The 20,697-nt window shown below is 41.6% G+C and overlaps 1 long non-coding RNA gene across 1 annotated transcript; it reads left to right on the top strand.

Moving 5' to 3' along the window:
- The first annotated feature begins 6,120 nt into the window (after positions 1 to 6,120).
- Positions 6,121 to 17,108, top strand: LOC110343725. The gene is made up of 4 exons (XR_005881723.1): positions 6,121 to 6,162; positions 6,259 to 6,446; positions 13,384 to 14,342; positions 17,027 to 17,108. It is a non-coding gene; the product is annotated as an uncharacterized LOC110343725 (long non-coding RNA).
- Positions 17,109 to 20,697: the final 3,589 nt, after the last annotated feature.

Genomic DNA, 20,697 nt, shown 5'->3' with positions numbered 1-20,697 from the left:
CTCTTTTGAAATAAAGATGGACAAGAAATCTAGCCTAAAAAAAAAGAATTAGGGAGGAAGGAGAAGGAGCTCATTGAGGTGGGACATAAATACCTCCCCATTTCCCCATTACATTTCAGTAGTTGGACTCCTTACCATAAGCGACCGAGGATCAGGGGTACTGCGACCTTCTTTCTTCAGAATCAGGACACATTGAGCATAAATTTTACATCAAGATCTAGGAAAGCCACAACCTAAATGAAGGATGAAAACAGCTAAGAGCACTGACACGAATGATGTGTTACAAAGCCTGACAGAATCTAAAGCAACTGCCACCAAATGCTTCAATTAAGAATTCCCTTGAAGTAAATAAACACGTGGAAAATCCCAGCAATGAAAGAAAAAATAAAGATATTAATGGAGTACAATGTTAGAAATAAAAAACCACTATAACAGGAATTGCACATTAATGCATAGATTCAGAAGTAGTGAAGACAATCTGTGAATTTGGGGGCAGGTCAATGGAGTTTGCCCTACTTGACCAAAGAGAAATATACTGTAAAGCTTAGAGTATTTGAGATCTTGGCTAATCTCTAAAGCATTAAAATCTCCTAAAGACAAGAAATTGTGAAGAGTTATTCAAAGAAATGAGGACTGGCATGTTCTTAATATTTGTGAAAGACATAAATAGCATAGATTAAACATCTAACCCTATCCCTAATAAGCATGTCTTAAGCACTGTCTTCTTCATGCCTCCTCTCATGACTATAGGTACGAGAGCGAAAGGGCAAATAGCTTCTGGGTTACAGAGCACACTAAGGAGTGCTTTCTTGTGTTACCCGAAACCCTGCTTATGAAGTAGATTTTATAAACCAATATTTGCATAAGTTAGTTGGCCAGACCCTTCACAGAAGAACTCAGAGAAAGCAGAACAGTCTTCTCTCTTATCAGGCTAGAAATCTCATTAGATTTTCAGTCTCCACAGCATGAAATCCAAAAAAGAATGGAAATTCAGAGTTTAAAGGGTGAGAGAATACATTATTTATAACTTGAAAAGTTGAGACAGCTAATTCCTCTGAAAAATATTAATGATAAGGAACCTTTCCAGTCATTACCTAGTAGGAATCAATAATTTATTCATGATTTTTATGAAGCTGACCTGTATTTATTCTTAATATGTGAGGAACTGATTCCATCAGCACCATTAAAATAGTCTATTTGCACATTCCACATAACTGTTACTGAATTGAAGATTGGTTGTATGCCCATTTTATAGAGCTGAATAGTCTATTAGGGCTGTGTGTGTGTTGTAATCCCAGAGCTTGGGAAGCAGGAGGAGGGGAAATCTGAGCTCCAGGATAGTCTAGATTAAAAAGTAAGACCCCCCCTTTTTAGTCTTAAAATAGTAACAACGACAGCAACAACAAAAGGAAGAAACCATTACTGTCCATTGATGCAACTGAGTTTTCCTTCCTGCATAAGTTAGTTTCTCCATGATGTTTTCACTGGGACACCCATTTACTGCTGGTCTTATTTGTCTCTGAACTAGGCTGACTTTGACCTATTGTGCTCAGTATTGTCAGGATGATTTCTCTACAGGGATGGGCATGATTCTATTTACCTTCCCCATTTTTGTGTCATGAATCATATTCTAACTCATCTATAATGTATAAGTACACAACTGCTGGACGCCTGTCACATCTACCCTGCAATCTACATTCTGGGAGACCCATGATTTACCCAGTGTGCTCCCTTTAGGTGTGTGTGTGCCCCATGATTCAGCTTCCTGGATTGTGGCTAATTGGGTTGGAGAAACCTGACCAGAACAGAAGCTATTTCTTTGGGATTAAGTGCTGGAATTTAAATTGATCAGTGTATGACTGGAACTGGAAAAAAAAGGTAAACAGGAGATGAGAACACCTTTCTGTGGAATGAAACACACGTGTCAAGGAAGTCAGGATAAATAAACGCTTGCAGAATGTAACTCCATTAGATTCCCCAGGTCTGGAGAAATGTTTCTGAGCCTCAGAGATCTTGAGTATTGAAGTGCCTCCAGATGTTGTTTTCAGCATCTCCCCTTGTTGCCTTGAGTCAGTGGAAGCGGTTTCTGCATTTTCGTCACTAATAACTCTTGCACGAGGCATTCCGTGTTCCAGTGGTTGTGATCTGAACCTTTATGCCACATGCCAAAACAATTCTTCTGTGCTTTAACACATTCTTTGTTCTCTGCTTTCGCGCACTGGGATATACACTTCTCCTTTTACTCAGTTTTCATATCCTAGCCTGAATGTTTCTTTTGTTTTCCTTCTAAACAATAGTCATTCTTGACACTGCTCAAATGGAACACCCTATTCATACAGTGCCCAAATTTGGGCTCACATTAGTCAAGATTGACAGGCTGTATCACAGCAACACACACCAGTCATCTAAGGAATCTATTTGTTGTTTCAATGGTGTTATCACGGATCCACATGATCACTCTGCATCCAATACTCAAGAACAATGGCAATTCTGAAGGTTCCTAAACATGTACTAATCAGTACTTATTACTTCTTGCCATGCAGATGCAGAGAATATTAGAGTACTGTTTGGGATGTTGAAATTATGGAACGGTAACAAAGGAAAACCATGAATAATAGCAAGAATTTGGGAAGTTTGTCTCAGTGGATTAGTATTTCCTTTATTTAGAAGAGGAGATAGAAGTTAAGCCCTTCCCAATACCCTCGGTTCAAAGACAGAAAGTATGACATGAACAAAAGAATAATCCTGTTTGTCAAAATGAAACATCCAGAAGAATGTGACACATTATTTAAATTGTATTTCTAAGAAATACTGGGAAACTAGTAGCATGCTCTTTTATCTCCTATACTGCTTAGCCCAAGATAAGGACTCTGTTTCTAGCTCCTGGGTCCCTCAACACCTGCTAACATCTCTCTTACCAGCCTTGTTATCCTTAGTAAGAACACACTGGGGAGATGGGGGGAGATGGGAGAACGTGTTTGGGTCATGCTGTTGTGAGAAGCTACATATCCATATTGTGGAGATTAAATCTTGGAACCCAGCTCTACTCCTCTGTCACCCGTTGGGGTAGAAATGGTGGAAATTTATCCATTCTTCAACCTAGAGCCATTAGAGAGGAAGAATAACTGGACTCCAGGGCCTTCCATTTCTCAGGTAAGAATGGAGTTACAGTGATACAGAGCAACGGACAATTTCATTTCATTTTATTTTTACAAGAAAAGCTTTTTTCTCCTTTAAAGTAAACCGACATAAAATAATTTTCTCCGTTGCTGCGTGAGGAAGGGCTAAAGAGAATGGAAAAGCTCTCATGTATCCCCTGCAGTGCTGTCATACATGACCACTAACCCTGTGAGCATAATCCCCCCACACCCACAGCAGCCTTGGACAGGGCTTAGCAGCACAAGGCACGGTGGCCCCAGTTCAAGAAGGAAAAAACACAGTGGTTTTTTTTTTTTTGCCTCAAAAGTCACGGAAGAGTGCATTTTGGAGTTGTTTCTAACAAGTAAGACAGGTAGGCTCGACCATAAATAGTTTCCAGTTGTTTGTAGCATCTCACTCCTTCCATTATAATGACAGGCTATAACATCACCACATTTTGATTTACATGAAGGGTTTTCCTCAAATCACATGAGAAAGAGAATATATTTTGTATTTAGACATAAAGCCTAGGAGGGGAATGGAAGAAAAATCAATATTTAGTAATGGAACTCTTGGGTTCATTATTAAATAAAACTGGGAGAAATGTCATAAAGCTACATCACTGGATTGCAAGCCTTCTGATGAAAAATGTCTAAAGCCATCAAGGCAGGCTGCAACGTACCCTCCTCTGAAGTCTCCCTGAAACAACTACCTGTGTTTTTCTTAAAGTTTTCCAAGAAAAGTCTCCTGGTCCTAGCAATTATGTCTTTTAAGTTATTCTTTGCAAAACCTAAACATGGGTACTAACACTGTCTTCCTTAAACCTTTAAATGTCAAAATGGAGGTATGAATGCCATGGCCTAACCCAGTTAATTTAGGTCCCTTTAACATAATGATAGTTGTAGCATTTAATTTTATTGCATTTTCATCACTTCAAAACGAACCTTGTGTCCATTAGCAATCACTCCTCTGTTCCTTCCCTTGCTCCCTGAAAATCACAAACCTACTTTAAAAAAAAAACATAGGTTTATCTATTGTGGGCTTTTAATATTTTTTGAATCATGTGCTATGGACTGACTTAGTTCATATGAGCTGTTACAAAATATAAACAGTGTACCTTATAAACAAAATAAACTAATTTGAGAAGCCCAAGATCAAGGTACTAACTGATTTGGTATCCAAGCCTCTTCTCTCCCAGATGGCAAAGTTTGGTATTGTGTCTTTTTTTTAAATAACTTCTTTATTGACTCTTGTAAATTTCCCATCATGCACCCCAATTACATTCACCTCCTGCCCCCATCCTCCTCTCATCCCTGCCATTCTCCCCCATAAAGAAACAAATCAAAGTAAGCAAGCAAACAAACAAAAGCAAAAGCAAAAAAATAAACAAACAAAAAAACCCAAACTCCAAACCAAAACAAACACACACACACACAAAACCCCAAACCAAATACAAAACAAAAGCCTCCACAAGAGAAAAATCTCTTTGCTTCTCCTCCTTTCCGGCTTCTCCAACACCTCTGCTCTTGTCCTGGTGCAATGGAGGCTTCGGTGTGCCATATACTGTACCTCTTTGTCCCGTCAGTTTTGCTGGCACGTATCAATTGCAATGAGTGACCGGTCAGGCTCAAGGCCTCTTCAAGGCTTCTGGTATACCACCATCACTGGATCGGATCCCCACCTGAACGCCTCTGGAATGCCCTGCAGCTGCCACGAGTCTTGGAGACCTCGCGGGTACAGTTCCACAGGACCAGTTCCTTCACCAGCTCCAGCAGGTCGGAGATGGGGTGGGGTGGGTAGATGCTAGGGTAGGTCAACCCATGCCTGGCTATGGGCCTGGATAGTAGTAGCCAAGCTGGTCAGTCCCGGCACCTGGGGCCACTCACGTTGGGCAAGTAGGTGGAGTCAGCTCCCCTTCATGAAAGCTCTCAGGGTCAGTTCACCCTGGCCTGTGGTGAGGGGTGGGAGCCATCATCTCTCCAGGGTGCAGGCCCAGCTTCCTTGCTGCAGTGTCTAGCAAGAGGCAAGACCAGCTTTCCCAAGGCCAGCAAATCGTGTGGCTGGATAGGCACGGTCCTCTGATTTCATCTTGCAAGCTTCCTAGGGCTTCCTGAGGTGACACAGGCCATAGACGTTCACACAGAGCCCAGCTGTATCTGAACCATGTATCCAGACTTGGCTCTCGGCAGCAGCTTGGGCCCGGTAGATAGACATCCTGGCTCTGCGTGGAGGGACTGGCCGCTCAGGTGGGGATGGCTGGGACCCTTGGTGCTGTGCCTTTACAGGGTAAAACCGACAGAGCCTTGAGGTCTTCTTTTTTTTTTTTGAAGGGCACTAATTTCATTCACGAATTCACGAGCATGAGCCAATCACCTTGAAGGGACCCCCATCTCCTAATCCCGCCACAATGCTGCGGGGTAGAACTTCCAAAGATAAATTTGGGTAGTATTCCAGTTTGCTTTATGTTGCTGTGATAAACACTCTGACTAAAATTAACTTAGGGAGGAAAGGGTTGCTGCCAATGGGTTTCGAGCCCACAGGAACCTGGAATGACGGGACAAGAGAAGGTGACAGCCAGACAACATGGCTGATCAAGCAGCGATTAATGAGAATTTTGTACAGGCTTAAATAGGGGAAGTGAGGTAGGGGGATGGGGCAGAGGAATGTAGGACAATAAAGGAGGGGTCATTGCCTAGTAAATGGCCGAGGAGGGTTCTTGGTCATGTACTTAGGGGTGTTGATAGTTGCAGACCACCCCCTCCCATGCTGAGCAGTAGGCATGAAGATAAGAGGTGTTAGTAGGGTAGGTGCTAAATAACCTAATTGCATGGAGGAGGGTTAAATAACCTCACTGTAGATTGCTATCAGCTATTCCTGTGAGCCCAGGTTTTATTCATTAGGAAGCTGGGGAGGGGATGGATTATTCTTTAAAAAGGCTGGCAATGTTTACAGGAGGTCCTAAATAACAATGATCGCTCCACAGGTTGCCTTTTAGGTTGCAGTATATCATCAAGAGAAGCCAAGGTAAGAACCCCAGGTAGGAAACTAGAAGCAGGCACTGAAGAGGGGTGACACTTAGCGGCTTGCTCAGCTTGTCTTGCTTGGCCTCCTTCCTTATAGCGCCCAGGACCACCAGCCCGGGATGCCCCACCCACAATGGGATGACTTCTCTCACATCAATCACCAAACAAGAAAATCCCCCTACAGACTTTGGGACAGGACAATCTGACAGAGGAATTAATGAGTTGTGGTTTCTTCCTCCTAGACAACTCTAGTTCGTGTCAAGTAGACAAAACTAGCCAACACAGGTGAGAAAGGAATTCAGAACAATTCTTTATGTCAGACTTGTAATAAATGCCATATTTTCAATTTGGTTAACGTTACCTGTATCAGTATTCAACTGCTTGTGGTGGCTAAATGATATCCCCACCTGAACATATTAACTTTGTTTATTCACTCAATACTTGGTTGGCATTTGAGTTGCCTGATCTCTGGCTGTTACAAACAGGCTGCTATGAACGATGGTATATAAAACTTAGTGTGCATGTGTGTTTTTAGTTCTTTGGGGAGTATTCCCATGACTGGAATTGCTGAGCAATATGGTAAATGTATACTTAACTTTTTGGGAACTGTGTATCTGTTTTCCCAAATGACTATTACCAGTTTACACTCCATGTGATGATTCGTTTTTTTTTTTGCTTTTGTTTTTTTTTAAATTCCTTTAGCTTTTATTGATTCCTTGTGGATTTCACATCATGCATTCTGGTCCCACTCATCTCCATGTCCTCCACATCCACCTTCTGCCCTCGCAACCCACTCACCCCCAAACAAAACAAAATTTAAAACAAAAACCAAACCCAAAACAAATAAAAAGGAGAAGAATTTCATTGTGGAAGCTGTCGTGTGGCCCATCGAGTCACATAGTACCCTTTGGTCCATTCATCTTTACTTGCAAGTGCTCATTGCAAGTAAATGCCGTGAGTCGTTGGTCTTGTTCAAGGCCTCTGATTTCTGCTATACCACCAAGAATGGGCTCTCACTGGGCCTTCTATCGGGGCTTCTATCGGATGTTGCTGTCCTGTGTCATGGGGATCCTGCTGTTTTGGATTTGTAGGTTCTTCACATGCTTCGACAGGTCATAGATAAGGTGGATGTTAGGTTGTAGGACCACAGATCCAGATATGCAGATATATGGTCCTCAGCAGGCACCCAGCCTGTCTGTCACCACTGCCCCAGGTGGCTGAGCAGGCCACTGAGATTGGCATGGCACCCTCAGCAGAATGACCCTCAGATACCTACATGGTCCCAGGAAGTAGCCCAGATTACAGGCTTCTGCACAGCCCTCAGGTGATGAGTTTTTCTTTCTTTCTTTCTTTCTTTCTTTCTTTCTTTCTTTCTTTCTTTCTTTCTTTCTTTCTTTTTTTAATTCTCAATTTGCCACAATCCGAGAAGAGAGCCTCAGTGGAGGAATTTGTTCAGCTCTGACTGTCCTGGGAATGTCTATTAGGGGTTATCTTGATTGTTGATTGATGTAGGAAGACCCAGACTATGGTACCACTTCATTAGTTGAGTTTTAGGTTGTATAAGAGTAAGGAAAGCTAGCTGAGCAATGAGATTGAGTGAGCAAGCAAGGATCTTTGCATTTTTTTTTCTGTCTGCCCTTGGCTGTGGGTGTTATGTGACTAGTTGCTCATACTTCCTGCTTTGATTTCCCCTCAGTAAGGGAATGTAACTTGTAATGCAAATGACCTTTGATTTCTTATGTTGTTGTGAAAAGAGTGTTTCTTGCAGCAGTGGGGAGGAGGCTAGAGCATGCAGCAAAGGATACTTCATTTGCTTTTTGAGTATCACATATTGGTCTTTCCTGAATACCTGTACCACTTTATGTACCTGGACCCCATATGAGGTTCCAGATTGTCCCATCTGTCACAACTTGTTTTTTTTTTCTTTGTAGGCATAGTAGTTGTGGCTTTAATTTTTCATTTCCATAGAGGCTAATAAAGTTGGGTGTCCTTGTATAGGTTTTGTTACTTGTATATGAATCACACTGTATTTTTATATAAAGAAATGTCTTCTCAGATACTTCATTGATGTTAAAAATAGTTTTAAATGTAGAGTTTAACTATCATTTATGCATTTTTGAGTCAAGAGACACAATTTGAAAATGCTTTCTCTGATTCCAAGTGTTGCCATTTCCCTTTCTTGATGGCGTCTGTTACAACACAGAGGTTTTAAATTTTGATGAAATTCATTTTATTTCTCTCATGTCTCTGATGCTAGTGGTGTGTCTAAGAAAACATTGCCTAGTTCACGACCACAAAAATTTTACTCTGAGAGTAAATTTGTTCTCCAGGAGATTCATTTCTAGCTCTGACGTATAGTCTATGGTCTATTTTGAGTTACATTTTTCTTTGGGTGAGATATCAACTCAACATCATTCCTTCACCTGAGAATATCAAGCTGTCTCAGTATCATTTGTTGAAAAGCTTGCTCTTCTCAGAATGTGTTGGCACCTTGGTTAAAAATCAGTTAACTGTAAGGACCAGTGTTGATTTCTAAAATCCCAGGCCTATTACTTTGACATGCATGACCACTCTTATGCTAGTACCACATTAATGTACCATAATATCTTGGTGCTGGCCACCTTGTAGTGCTCCTGCCTCTGATTTCCTCCTACGTCAGAGAGACTAGTTGCTTGGTGTGTCCCAGCATTGTAAATTTGCCAAACACAGAGGTGTGGAGAATCACTGTGTTTCAAGGGAGCTTGGCGACTGGGTGTCCCAAGCAAGTCTTTAACGGATGGTGACTCTAAGCTCCGGTTTTATCCTGTGATGTGTTTCTTGGTGTTCCCTGCGTCCATAACTGCGGGTTTAAGACACCCTGCCCATGTGTCACCTTGCCACATTTGCCTCAGCTTTGTTTGAAGGAGATCGGTTATCAGGATCCGTGTACTTCTGTCTGATTCTGTCCTTGAGCAAACTGTTATCTCAGTTTAGTATGTGTGATTCCAGGTTTTGTGTTTCCTTGGCGCCGCTGCAACCCAGCACTGTACGTTCTCTTTTCAGCAGTGTTGTATTAAGGGTTGCTCAAGTAGATACATGTAGCTTTCATCTGTTCATTTGAGTGTTCTACTGTAACCCATGCGAACACACGTTCATGTAGCCGTTCTTTAGGGAGGGATTTAAGGTTTTGCCTATTATACACAGTATTGTATGTGTGTCCTCGTGCTTAGAGGTGTCAGTGTCTCTACTGGAAACACGTGCCTGGGAAGCAATTGTGGCATCCATCTTCTTTCACTAGATGTTGAAAACCGCTCTCCAAAGGTCTTTACAAGCCCCTTGCCTTTACCAACCTCACTAGCACTGGTTTTGTTGACTTGTTCGTTTTCACCATTCCGGCAGGTGTGTGACACAGTCTTCTTTTCAGTCCTCATGAAACTGATCGCCAGTGATACAACTTTTGAAAAGTGAACATGTGTTTCCCCCTTGCTAGCACATGTTTAAAACGATACATTACTGGGCAGTGTAGGGGTTTTCCTTATAGCACAACATTGCCAATTCTTATTTAGCGTGTGGTTAAACATGACTCTCTGAAGGGCTGTCCTCCTGCTGTCGCCACTGTAGTGCCTGTTGCCCCATAGCCAGCTCCACTACAGCTGCACCAAGCAGTCACTCTGAGCCTAGAATACTTATTGTTCTAACTCTTACGAGAGAATTTCAGAGCCGTATACTGAACTTGGGAGTAGGGATGTTTGACCTTTCAGTTTTGTTTTTAGTTTTGGGGTAGCTGTGCACATATGACCGGGTTTCTTGGGCATGGTATCGATGTGAAGTACAGAACCCACCTTCTGTATGTAGTCTTCAGGTGATGCCTTATACGTGTAGTGTGCTTTTATTCAACGGAAGTCAAGGGTAGAATTGTCCCATGCGTGGCATCATGTTGATGCTCAGAAAGCTTCTAATCTTTGGATGGAGGATGTTCAGTAAATATTATATTTAATGTTTACTTTTGTGTGTGGTTTGCATGTCTGCACATGTTTATATAGTGTTGGTGTGCTTATAGTGTCCACACACACATGTGGAGTCATCATTGGATATATTCCCCAATCCCATCTCCACCTTGTTGTGTGAGACAGGTTTTATTTTATTTTAATTAATTTATTTTTATTTTAATTGTAAAATTCATTTTTCCATACCAACCACAGTTTCCCCTCCTTCCCCTCCTTCAGAGGGCCTAGTCAGTCCCATGCAGGTTCTCCAGCGAGACAGGTTTTCTTACTGAACATAGTGTATGTCCACTCAGCTAGACCAGATGGCCAGAAAACTCCAGGGACTCTACTGTTTCTACCTCCTCTGTTCTGGGATCACAGGGACTTATAGCCAAGGCTTTGTGTATGAGTACTGGGATTCTGAACTCAGTTGTTCGTGTTTGCATAGCAAGTGCTAAATGGACAATCATATTCCCAACCTCCTCCTTTTCTAATTAATTAATTTGTGGTAGTGAGGTTTGAACTGGTCTTGTTCATGCTAGGAAGAAGCTCACATTGAGCTATAACCGCCTCCCTCTCCCGCCCCCTCTGCTTTTTATTTTGAGACTACATCTCACAAGACTTCCCAGGCAGACCTTGAATATACTCTGTAGCCCATGTAGACCTCGAACCACAATGTCCTCCTGCCTTAGCTCTCATGTAATAGAATTGTACCACCAGACTTGAACAACTTTCATTTTAAAGATAAGAAAGCCAAAGTTCATGTTTGTAAAGTTGCATTCTTCTAAAGTAGTGGTATTTTCAATTGCTAATTTGTTTTTTCCTTGAAGATCACTTTCCCCAAGACCCTTTTTTCTATTCAGCTCTCTCTCTCTCTCTCTCTCTCTCTCTCTCTCTCTCTCTCTCTCTCTCTCTCTGTCTCTCTCATTTTCTCCACATTTATTGTGCTGCTCCCACTGACTCGGCAACTTTTCAGATTTATCAGGGATACATCAAGTTTTCCATTTTTAAAGACTTTATGATAATTGGGGTTTCTTAGCCATACTCTTGGGGTTTTGTTTTATAGTCATTCATTATTTTCAGTGATGGGTCATTTAGTCCATAATTTTAAATTGTATCTTGAAGAGTGAATTGTGTCAACTAGCTTCATGTTATTGAGAAAGTACTCACAAGAGTGAGCCTGTGTCTCCTTGAGCAGTGTTGGTGACTACATCTGATGGTTTGTGAAAGCATTCAGAATTTCCATTTGTGTTATCTATGCATGTTAAAGCGAAGTGTGAGCTGCTCTAAACTGCTGTACTGCTCTAGAAACTGTGTTGATGCTTAAAGGATATTTTATGCATAAAATAATTGCTACTTGATTGGTGGCTTGTTCTGGCACTTTAGAAAGTGATAACAATCTGGGATAATTTGTCTTTCTTTATCTAGTCTATTCAACAATCACGCATTTAACCTCCATCATGTGGAAGGTATTTGCTTGGCCCTGGGGTAATTATGTGGTATCTAATACTTAATGAGTTACTGGTATAGGTGCCTCGAGTACATCTTATCCAGCCTCTGAGACAGTAACTGGTGCAGTTTTACAATTGAGGAAACTGGAGTTTGAAAAATTAGGCAATAGGCTCAAGGCTACAAAACTTGTGAGTGCTGAACACTTGATCAATTACACATTAAGCAGTTGCTAGTTAGGCTAGATTAATGTTCTGGGATACCTTTGCTAGGGTCTTAAGAGGAAAGAAGAAGAAGAAGGAGAAGAAGGAGAAGGAGAAGAGGAAGAGGAAGAGGAAGAGGAAGAAGAAGAAGAAGAAGAAGAAGAAGAAGAAGAAGAAGAAGAAGAAGAAGAAGAAGAAGAAGAAGAAGAAGAAGAAGAAGGAAGTGCCACCAGGACAGATGAAGGAAAAGAAGTCTGACTTGACTATCTGAGTCTGATGCTCCAGGAAATGTTAGGTGTAAAGAGAAACCTTTTTCCTTGCGAGAAGCCTTCCCGCCAGCCTGGTTCCAGAGCCGCATCAGTCCCAAATGAACACACAGGATGCTGTATTAATTATGAAGCTGTTGGCCTTGCTTGTTTCTTACTGGCTAGCTCTGACTTAAGTATTTATCCCATAATTGTTAATCTAAGTATGTCTCTTACCAGAGAGGCTTCCGGACTTCCTACCCCATGGCGTTACATCTCGACTCCTGTGTTTCTCCTTCCCAGAGTCCTCCTGGACTCCTGGTCCCACCTATCTTGGTTCCCTATTTGGCCAACAGTGCTTTATTGACATATACACAGGACTTCCCCCATCAGTTAGGTTTCTGGAAAGATGCCTAACCCAGCTTTATAGATGCTGGAAATTGAGAGTTGGGGGAGCAAATGGCCAGCTTAAAGTTGTGCTTGGAACAAGACACTTGTTGGCTTTAGTTGCTCTAGATTGGTGGAGTAGAGATCAGGGGCCTGGCTACAGAAATGACAGTGAGCTTCTACCCGTGTATCTGACTTCTCATTCAGGTTTTATTTTCAGTTCACCAGCAACTTTGGAGAGCCATAAACAAGTACTCGAATGTCCACGTGTTGTAAGCCATCCTCTGACTTACATTGCCTTGCAAGGGATTCTGATCAATAAAAATTTATTGTGATTAGATCCAGGGTTTTTATTAAAGGTAAGATATGACCAAAAGGATTGATTCTTATCAATGAAGCCACTTAACATTGTACAGGTATCTTTTTCAAATGTGCCTTTGCAAATGTGAAGCAGAAAAATGACTCTCCTGTGATGAAACCACACAGCTCTAACTTCATGGACCCCATGACTACATTCCCCACAATGTCAATTAATTTTGCTTCCTGAAGCATGTTCTTTCATGTATAGTTCCATCCATGCTGTGTGTTATGCCCGGAGTGATTAGAGGCCTGCTAACGTGGATAAAAATAACAAATTAAAAACAGAAAAAAAATCCAACAAAACATAATAGCTTTTCCTGAGCACGGTCAGTGTTCAGTCTATTTGCTTTCCATTTTCCATGTTTTAATTTGTAGTGTAAATTAATCGCCCCCCCCTTGATAAGAACGGTCCTCTGCACTCTATTAACCCCAGATTCTGGAGAGAGGCAATTTCCTAACAGGTGAATTAACACTAGATAACATTACCTCAAATGCCAAGTCATTTAATGTGTAATTGAAAAAAAAATGTCTTAGGAGGGAGAGAGAGTATGGCAGCTTCTTTAAAAAAAATTATAAGGAATCTTTACAAACTCTGAACTTCTATCCTCCCTAGGGCTATTTCCGCGCTAACGAAAGACAAGAATGGCTCCCTCCACCAGGACTGGAGGCAGAACCCCGAGTTCCAATTACTTTCGTAGCTGACACTTCACTGGACTGTTGAGCTGAAGTTTTTGCACCATTGTGGGGAAGTGGTGAAGCCAGACAGCTGTGCGTGCCTCTCTCTTTGATACGCAGTAATTAGACTGTTCCACTAATGGAAGAAAATTTCCAGCGAAAATGACTTCTAGTGTGTGTGTGTGTGTGGGGGGGATGGTGAAGGCACCTTGGGGAAGAAAAAAAAACCACCACTGGAACAAAAGAAGAAAAAGTAAGCCTTTGTCGCGAGTACTGTGAAAGGATTTAGGTGTTAACTAAGCAGCACTAAAATGAGAGAGAGAAAAAAAGTTGGAATCTCGAATTAGCTCAGGCATGACTTGTGTTTGCTTCCAAATCATAAAGCAAATAGGTGATTCAGACAAGCTCATCAGTCAATAATGAGGGCTTGCCGGGATGGATGCAAGAGATCCGAGTTCTCGAAGAAGCCCCCATTTCCCTCTGCTAGGTGAGTTCATTAGGGATCCATGGCAGTGCCTTGCCGGGGGACTGGCAGCTTGACTCTTTGTCCTGGAACTCGCCTCCTCTGAATGCTCAGCTCTTTCTGTGTGCTATCGAAGAACCAGTTGTCCCGGAGCACTGCTTTGACTGAGGTTTTGGCTGGAGGTTTCCATTCCTAGACCCCTTAGGGTTAAGCGCTCAGCCCACTCTGGTCCTTCAGTCTTGCCTGATGCTCGCCCACAGGCTTCTTCATCCCTTCCCAACCACAGTTCCCTCACTTTAACTTTATATTTTTAGCTGTGTGTGTGAATTTGACATTTTCCTTATTTCCTCTCCTTTCCCCATTCTCTTTCCACCGTGAACTGAAAACGGCGACTTCCCTATTCCGGAAGTGTTGCGAATGACTGCCAATCTATTGTGAGTACTAGGGTAACCAAATGTCTCCCTTTTCATTCTTATATATTCTCGAATATATAAAGCCCTTTTCAGCTTTTACTCCCCCCCACCTATGGACACAGAGAAAAGGATTTGGGGAGAGGAAATGTTGACAGCGTCACCTAAATATGTTGCTATAATGAAGGAGAATCTTTAATTGTGTTTTCATATTCTTGACTTGTCCCTGATTTACACTGTAAATGTCTATGTGATGGCTCTCTGATCTTGTTTCTCATATATGACAATTTAAAACACACAGTTTTATCAGGCTTCTATTGTGACTGCATTTTGCAAACAAATCTTTAGGGTGTAGGCTTGACAAAAGACTTTTGTGCCCACTGTGCAATTGAGAAGTGTGTTGCCTCATTTAGGTCTTGAACAGGTTTTGGTGCGAGTTCTTTGTTCCTGAGATGAAGAATGTTTGAAGTGAGGATGCATGAAAGTTTGTCACCATGAGACCATGGTGTGGACATAACAGACAAGTATTCTTTACAATTTTTAATATACCAGTTATGTCTTCATTTTTTCCTCTCCCAGGAGAGCATGATTTCAAAACGAACGAATGAAACTTTTAAAGTTTGTTGGAGCACCTCAGATAGACTGTCTTTTAAAATCACATTTTAGTACTTTTTCTATTAGTATCTAATTACATTGCACACTAAGCCCAATCTTGAAGTACTCCCCAGCTGTAAGGAAAAAAAAATGAGTGTGTCATGACACCTTGGCTGAGAGCTGGTAATTTGAGATTCAGTCCTGGTCCTTCATGTCAAGGAGTATAATGCAGTTTGAAATTATTTGTGATTCTCCACCTATTATTACCAATGGAAAAATGAAAAAAAGAAGAATAAGAAGTAGAAATGACAATCTGAAAGGGGCCATTTCAAAAAATGAGATTTTCCATCTCACCAGCTTGAACATGCTGTCTTCAACATTATTACTGCCATTAACATTATTAGTTTGATCGCTCCCACCATCAGGCCCTCGAGATCTGAGAAGTCACCAAAAGAACACCTTGGATATTTGTTTTAGGGAGCCGCACATTGTTGTTTTAGCATTGAAAAAAGGATAAATAAAAAATTGCAAACACCAGAAACTTTTCAACCAGCGCTTAGAGAAATATTTTTTAAGGAAATGTCTGATGTCTCTGGCATGTACTTTGTATTGTCTGTGCCATTTATTAGTAAGGCATGTGGCATGTAAATGATGTTGGGTAGCAAGTATTTGGTGACACACATAGTAGAGTTGCTTCCTTGTGTGCAATATTGGTATGAGTTGGACTTTTGTAAATAGATTTTTAAGGCAAACTTTTACATAAACTTGAACTTTTGAGTATGCTCTGGGTGGTCAGAGAGGTGGCTTAGCTATTAAGAGCACTCACTTGCTACTCTCTCAGAGGCCCCAGATTCAGTTCTCAGCGCAGTGGCTCACAACTGTCTCTAACTCCAGGCTTTAGGAATGCGGGAAGGTAATAACATAATTTACAGGTCCCATGTAAGTGTGCTCTACATAATTTACTTCTGGTTACTAATGCTATATTATAGAACTTTTGTGGCTATGAGAATGTGACCCAGGATCTCATGCAAGCTAGGCAAGTCATTTGTCAACTTAGCTATATCCCCAGCCATTTTTCTTTGAGACTTGGTCTTGCAAGGTAGCACAAACTGGTTTCAAAATAATCATCTTGCCTTCATTATTGTGTTCTGGGTTCATAGGCTTCTGCCATTATCTCTGGCCTTAAGAATGTTTAGTTTATATATTTAGTACTGAGAATATAAGGAATTCCAAATTTTGTTATATGTAATTATATTGCTATTATATTTATTAAATTATTATTTAGAATAAATTGACACATGTACGGTTGAGCCCATATACATTTAAAAGGCAACAGCTGACTCTAATTCTTTGTGTAAGCATAAAGTGCAGTCTAGTCATGAGGGATAATTTTAGACATCAAATAGTCAATATTCACATGTTTTTTTCCTGTGTTCCTTTCTGTAACTTTATTTGTAGTTGAAAAACTATGCCAGGACTTAAACCAAATGTGTTTTTGATCTTTCATTCTGAATATACTTGGTCTTGAGTTATAAAAGACCAGTACTTAGCATATGGAAAATGACATTCTGATGGTAGCTGACACTTGAAAAAAACCCCACCATGTATCCTGTCAATAATCATCTGACAAAGACTTCCCTTTCCTGTTTCAAGAGAAGATTTTTCAATCTGTCCATAGCTAGCTGCCAAAACTTTTGGATGAATAGGGAAAACTGCAGTCAGATGCCCAGATGTTCTTCCTACATGAGGCCACACACTCGGCTATCTGTCACAACCAGGTGCCTGGAAGATGAAGCCAGCACATCTGGAGTGTGTGTCTATGAACTTTTAAAGGAGATACATAGATATATTGATATACGTATTAACACAATTTGAAGCGACCAGCTTTAAGGTTAAAATGTGCACAACACAGTTTAGACGAACATTGAGATGATGATCATATTACATGTAGTCTTAGTAGTGTTGGTAATTCCATCTCAGGATGTCTACACATGCTGTTTAGGAAATGTCCATTTCTAATTGAACACTGAATATTGGGCATTTTATCATTTCTGCCTGTGGTTTACTAAATAATGTATCTACTGCAAGTTTTTCTTGATTTTTTTTTTCCTCAGGGTCTCAACGTTTTACTTCACCTTTGCCAAAGACATCTCATTGTCAGTGAATTGAAATGACCAATAAAGATAAAAGAATGTTTGCTTTCTTTATCTCTGGAAACAAGAATTATAGTGACAGATACACTGTGAAATTCTATAAACAGTGCCTGTATGTGGCAAAATGCTTTTTAAATGTTTGTGTTTACATGTTCAAACATATAATGGATTTAACATTATGAAACAAAAATATGCTAACCCTGATACATGTGAGCCACTACAATCCTAATGTTAGAGGGGCTAGGATATGACAGTCCCATTCTTAGGAGTATAGGTGAAGCCATCAGACTTCTTTTTCTTTCTTCCTTCCTTTCTTCCTTCCTTCCTCTTTCTTTCTTTCTTTCTTTCTTTCTTTCTTTCTTTCTTTCTTTCTTTCTTTCTTTCTTTCTGTCTGTCTGTCTGTCTGTCTGTCTGTCTGTCTTCCTTCCTTCCTTCCTTCTTTCCTCCCTCCCTCCTCCCCCCCCTTTCTTTTTCTTTTTTTTTTTTGAGACAGGGTTTTTCTGTGTAGCCCTGGCTATCCTGGAACTTTCTGTGTAGATCAGCCTGGCCTCACTCACGAGATCTGCCTGTGTCTGCCTCTCCAGTGTTGGGATTAAAGGCGTGTACACCAGCACTGCTCAGCGTCTGTCAGATTTTAAACAGAGCAGGTAGAACCAGGCAAGAAGAAAGGCGAGCTGTTTCCAAGCTGAGATTTGAGGGGAAGAGGGCAGAGGGAATTGGACGTGGTAGTCAGTAGGGCTGCTGTGCTTTCATTCCACGTGGTAATCCACTTTCTGTCTCTGTGACAGTTTCTAAGGCAACGTTTATTTGGGCTCTTGATTTCAGAGGTTTGGGTCTAGGATCGCTTGGCTCTGCGCTTTGAACCGATGCTGACATGGTGAATCCTGACCCAGTGTGTGGTGAGGGAGATTTGTTTGCCTCATGGCTGTCGGGAAACAGAGAGAAAACAAAGGACTGCTGGCCCCCCATATCACCTCAGGGTAGACCCATAGTTACCTCCATTCTTCTCACTAGGCCTTGCCTCCTAAAAGTTCTGCCATGACCTAGAGAACCATAGACTTCAGGAGACACTTTGGATACAAGCTGGCCTTTGGGGGACATTTAAGTTCCTAACTATAGCACTTCACTGTGTTAGCTTTGGACTAATAGTGAGCGAGCCTACAGGCAGTGTTGACTTCTGTACCACAGAGTTTGGGCATATTGCTGAGCAAAATGACTAAGCTCCTGAAAGCAGCAATCTTGACTTCTGTGTTTTGTGTTCCTTCTCTCAGTATATATTTGCTAAGCAGGATTAAAACTTTATTGTCTTACTAACAGTGCCATAGTCACGCTTAAAATAAGGAGTACCATTGTTTAGAAAACTATCTCTGTGATCCCTTACTAGGTCTACATTAGCCTAAGCAACAAATTTGGAAATAAGGCAGACACTGAGAGGGGAGGGAGGGAAGATGTAAGAGGGAACCATCAGTGGGAACACATAGAGCTGAAGCCTAAGGGGTAAAGTGACCGATGAGGAGTATAACAAACAGAACATAGCACTAAGGCTACCAGGGCAGCTTTGAGATTGTTTAGACTTCTGTAGTAGAAGCTTCCCCCAGCCGTCAGGGATCTGAATGAGTTTCTAGCGGGAGCTGAGAAAGAGCTTAGCTTCATTCTTGGGCCGATGCGATGTAGAACATATAATATACACCTGAGAAGGTGACACACAAGGCCTCAGCACGAGGGGGCATCAGGAGGGTACATCCTTTCCCAGCCTGCTTCATCCTACCAGTGATGGAGAGAAAATTCAGTGAGGGCTTTGAACACGTGCAGAATTCCAAGTGGCATCTGAGCCACGCAAACACGTACAAAGACTGTGACGCCTTAGGGATCTGTGAGCTGGCATCTAGGCAACAGTGTGGGTCTGGATCCCTTTTCTTTTCTGGCTAAAATTATGAATGCCTTTTCTCCTTTAAGAAATAGATTTAGTGCAACAGCTGAGCTCTGTGATAAATTGTCTGAAACTAGTGTGGACCATCTGGCTGTCATGAATGGTCTTAAATAAATTGAACCCAAAGTAAGAAATATAAGGAGACAGTAAGTTCCATCTTACTTGAGCTTAAGAGAATGCAGAGTTTAAAAAAAACATGCTCCGACTCTCAGAGGCTGTTCATTGCAATACGGAGCATTGACTCGCCCATAGATAATTATGACACCCTGACTAGTTCTAGACTGTCAAAGCAAAAATAGGATTGTGAAAGAATTCACAGATCTTAGGATGCCAGACAGCCTCCAGGTTACCAACCTCTCTGCTCCTATAAATCACAGTCACAAACTCAGTTTTTATTTGGCACTAATGGAAATTTAGGGATTTCAAGCTCCTGTCTCTCGAGTTCTTTCTCTTACAGGTTCAAACTTAAAAGCATCTGTGAGGCTTTTGCACTCATTCATTCCTAGGTACGTATTGAATACTTTCTTTGTTTCAGACACCGTGACACTGCAAGCACACAGAGAAATTATACATGATCCCTGTCCTTGTGAGCATGTGGTCTAATTCTACTAATGGATACTGTGTTTCACATCCTTGTTCTGAGCATAAGAGGTGTGGTCATGATGAGAGAAGAAGAAAGGAAGGGAGGGGGCATATAAAGATAAATTCACACATGAGCGGAGATACGATTTAAGGTATATCCATCATAAACAGAACGAATATCCGTTAGTGAATGGGAGTTAAACTGTTGTAATAAATAAAATTCATTGATCGGTTTAGCAGTATTAATTGGCCTATATCCTGATCAAATAGCTCCAGGGTCAGTATCCAGGGAAAAGGCGGTTAAGTAGCGTACTTATGCGAAAGACCGGAGTGTGGAGAGAGGGTGAAAACAAGCTCCTTGTTTCCTTAGGGCTCCGTGCTCTGTTCTTAATGCATTGTCCACCGCTGTCATCTACTTCATTCCCTCACTGACAGCATTAACAACAGGGCTTTAAGAGTAGACTCATCATGAGATAGCATTAAAGAACAGGGCAGACTCATCATGAAGGCAGAGTCCTTGTCAATGGGACTAGGGTCTCTATGAAAGGGGTTGATGGAGGGGGAATTGTTCCTTTCTGCCTCTTCTTCATGGGATGCCTTAACATTCAGCCCTCCTTGCCTTCTGCCGTTTTCCACATGGTGATGACTTATCCAATCTTGTCCCTCTGTCTTCTGCTATGTGGTAGACACAGCATCTGTTTCCTCTGGAGGGTCCAGGAGTGCAGTGTCATCTTAGAACCAGGCAGCACCCCTCCAGTACCCTAACTGAGATATCACTTCTCACCTTCCAGAACTGTAAGAAATAAACACGGTTAGTTTTTTAAAATGTTTTTATTTAAATTAGAAACGTGAATGTTTCACATGTCAATCCCAGATCCCTCTCCCACCCCTCCTCCCTTGTCCCTCCACCAGCCCCCAGCCCCCCACCCAATCCCCACATCATTTCCCAGGGAAGGTGAGACCCTCCTTGGGGGGAATCTCTAAAGTCTGTCATTTCATCCTGGGCAGGACCTAGGCCCTTCCCCATGTGTCCAGGCTGAGAGAGCATCCCTCCATGTGGAATGGGCTCCCAAAGCTCAATCATAAACCATGGTAAACACTGATCTAATACCCAAGGCCC

This window comes from Mesocricetus auratus, unplaced genomic scaffold, assembly GCF_017639785.1.
Source record: "Mesocricetus auratus isolate SY011 unplaced genomic scaffold, BCM_Maur_2.0 Super-Scaffold_100015, whole genome shotgun sequence".
Lineage (NCBI taxonomy): Eukaryota > Metazoa > Chordata > Mammalia > Rodentia > Cricetidae > Mesocricetus > Mesocricetus auratus.
Note: the sequence above shows the minus strand (reverse complement) of the source record. Positions and strands in the feature narration are given on the sequence as shown.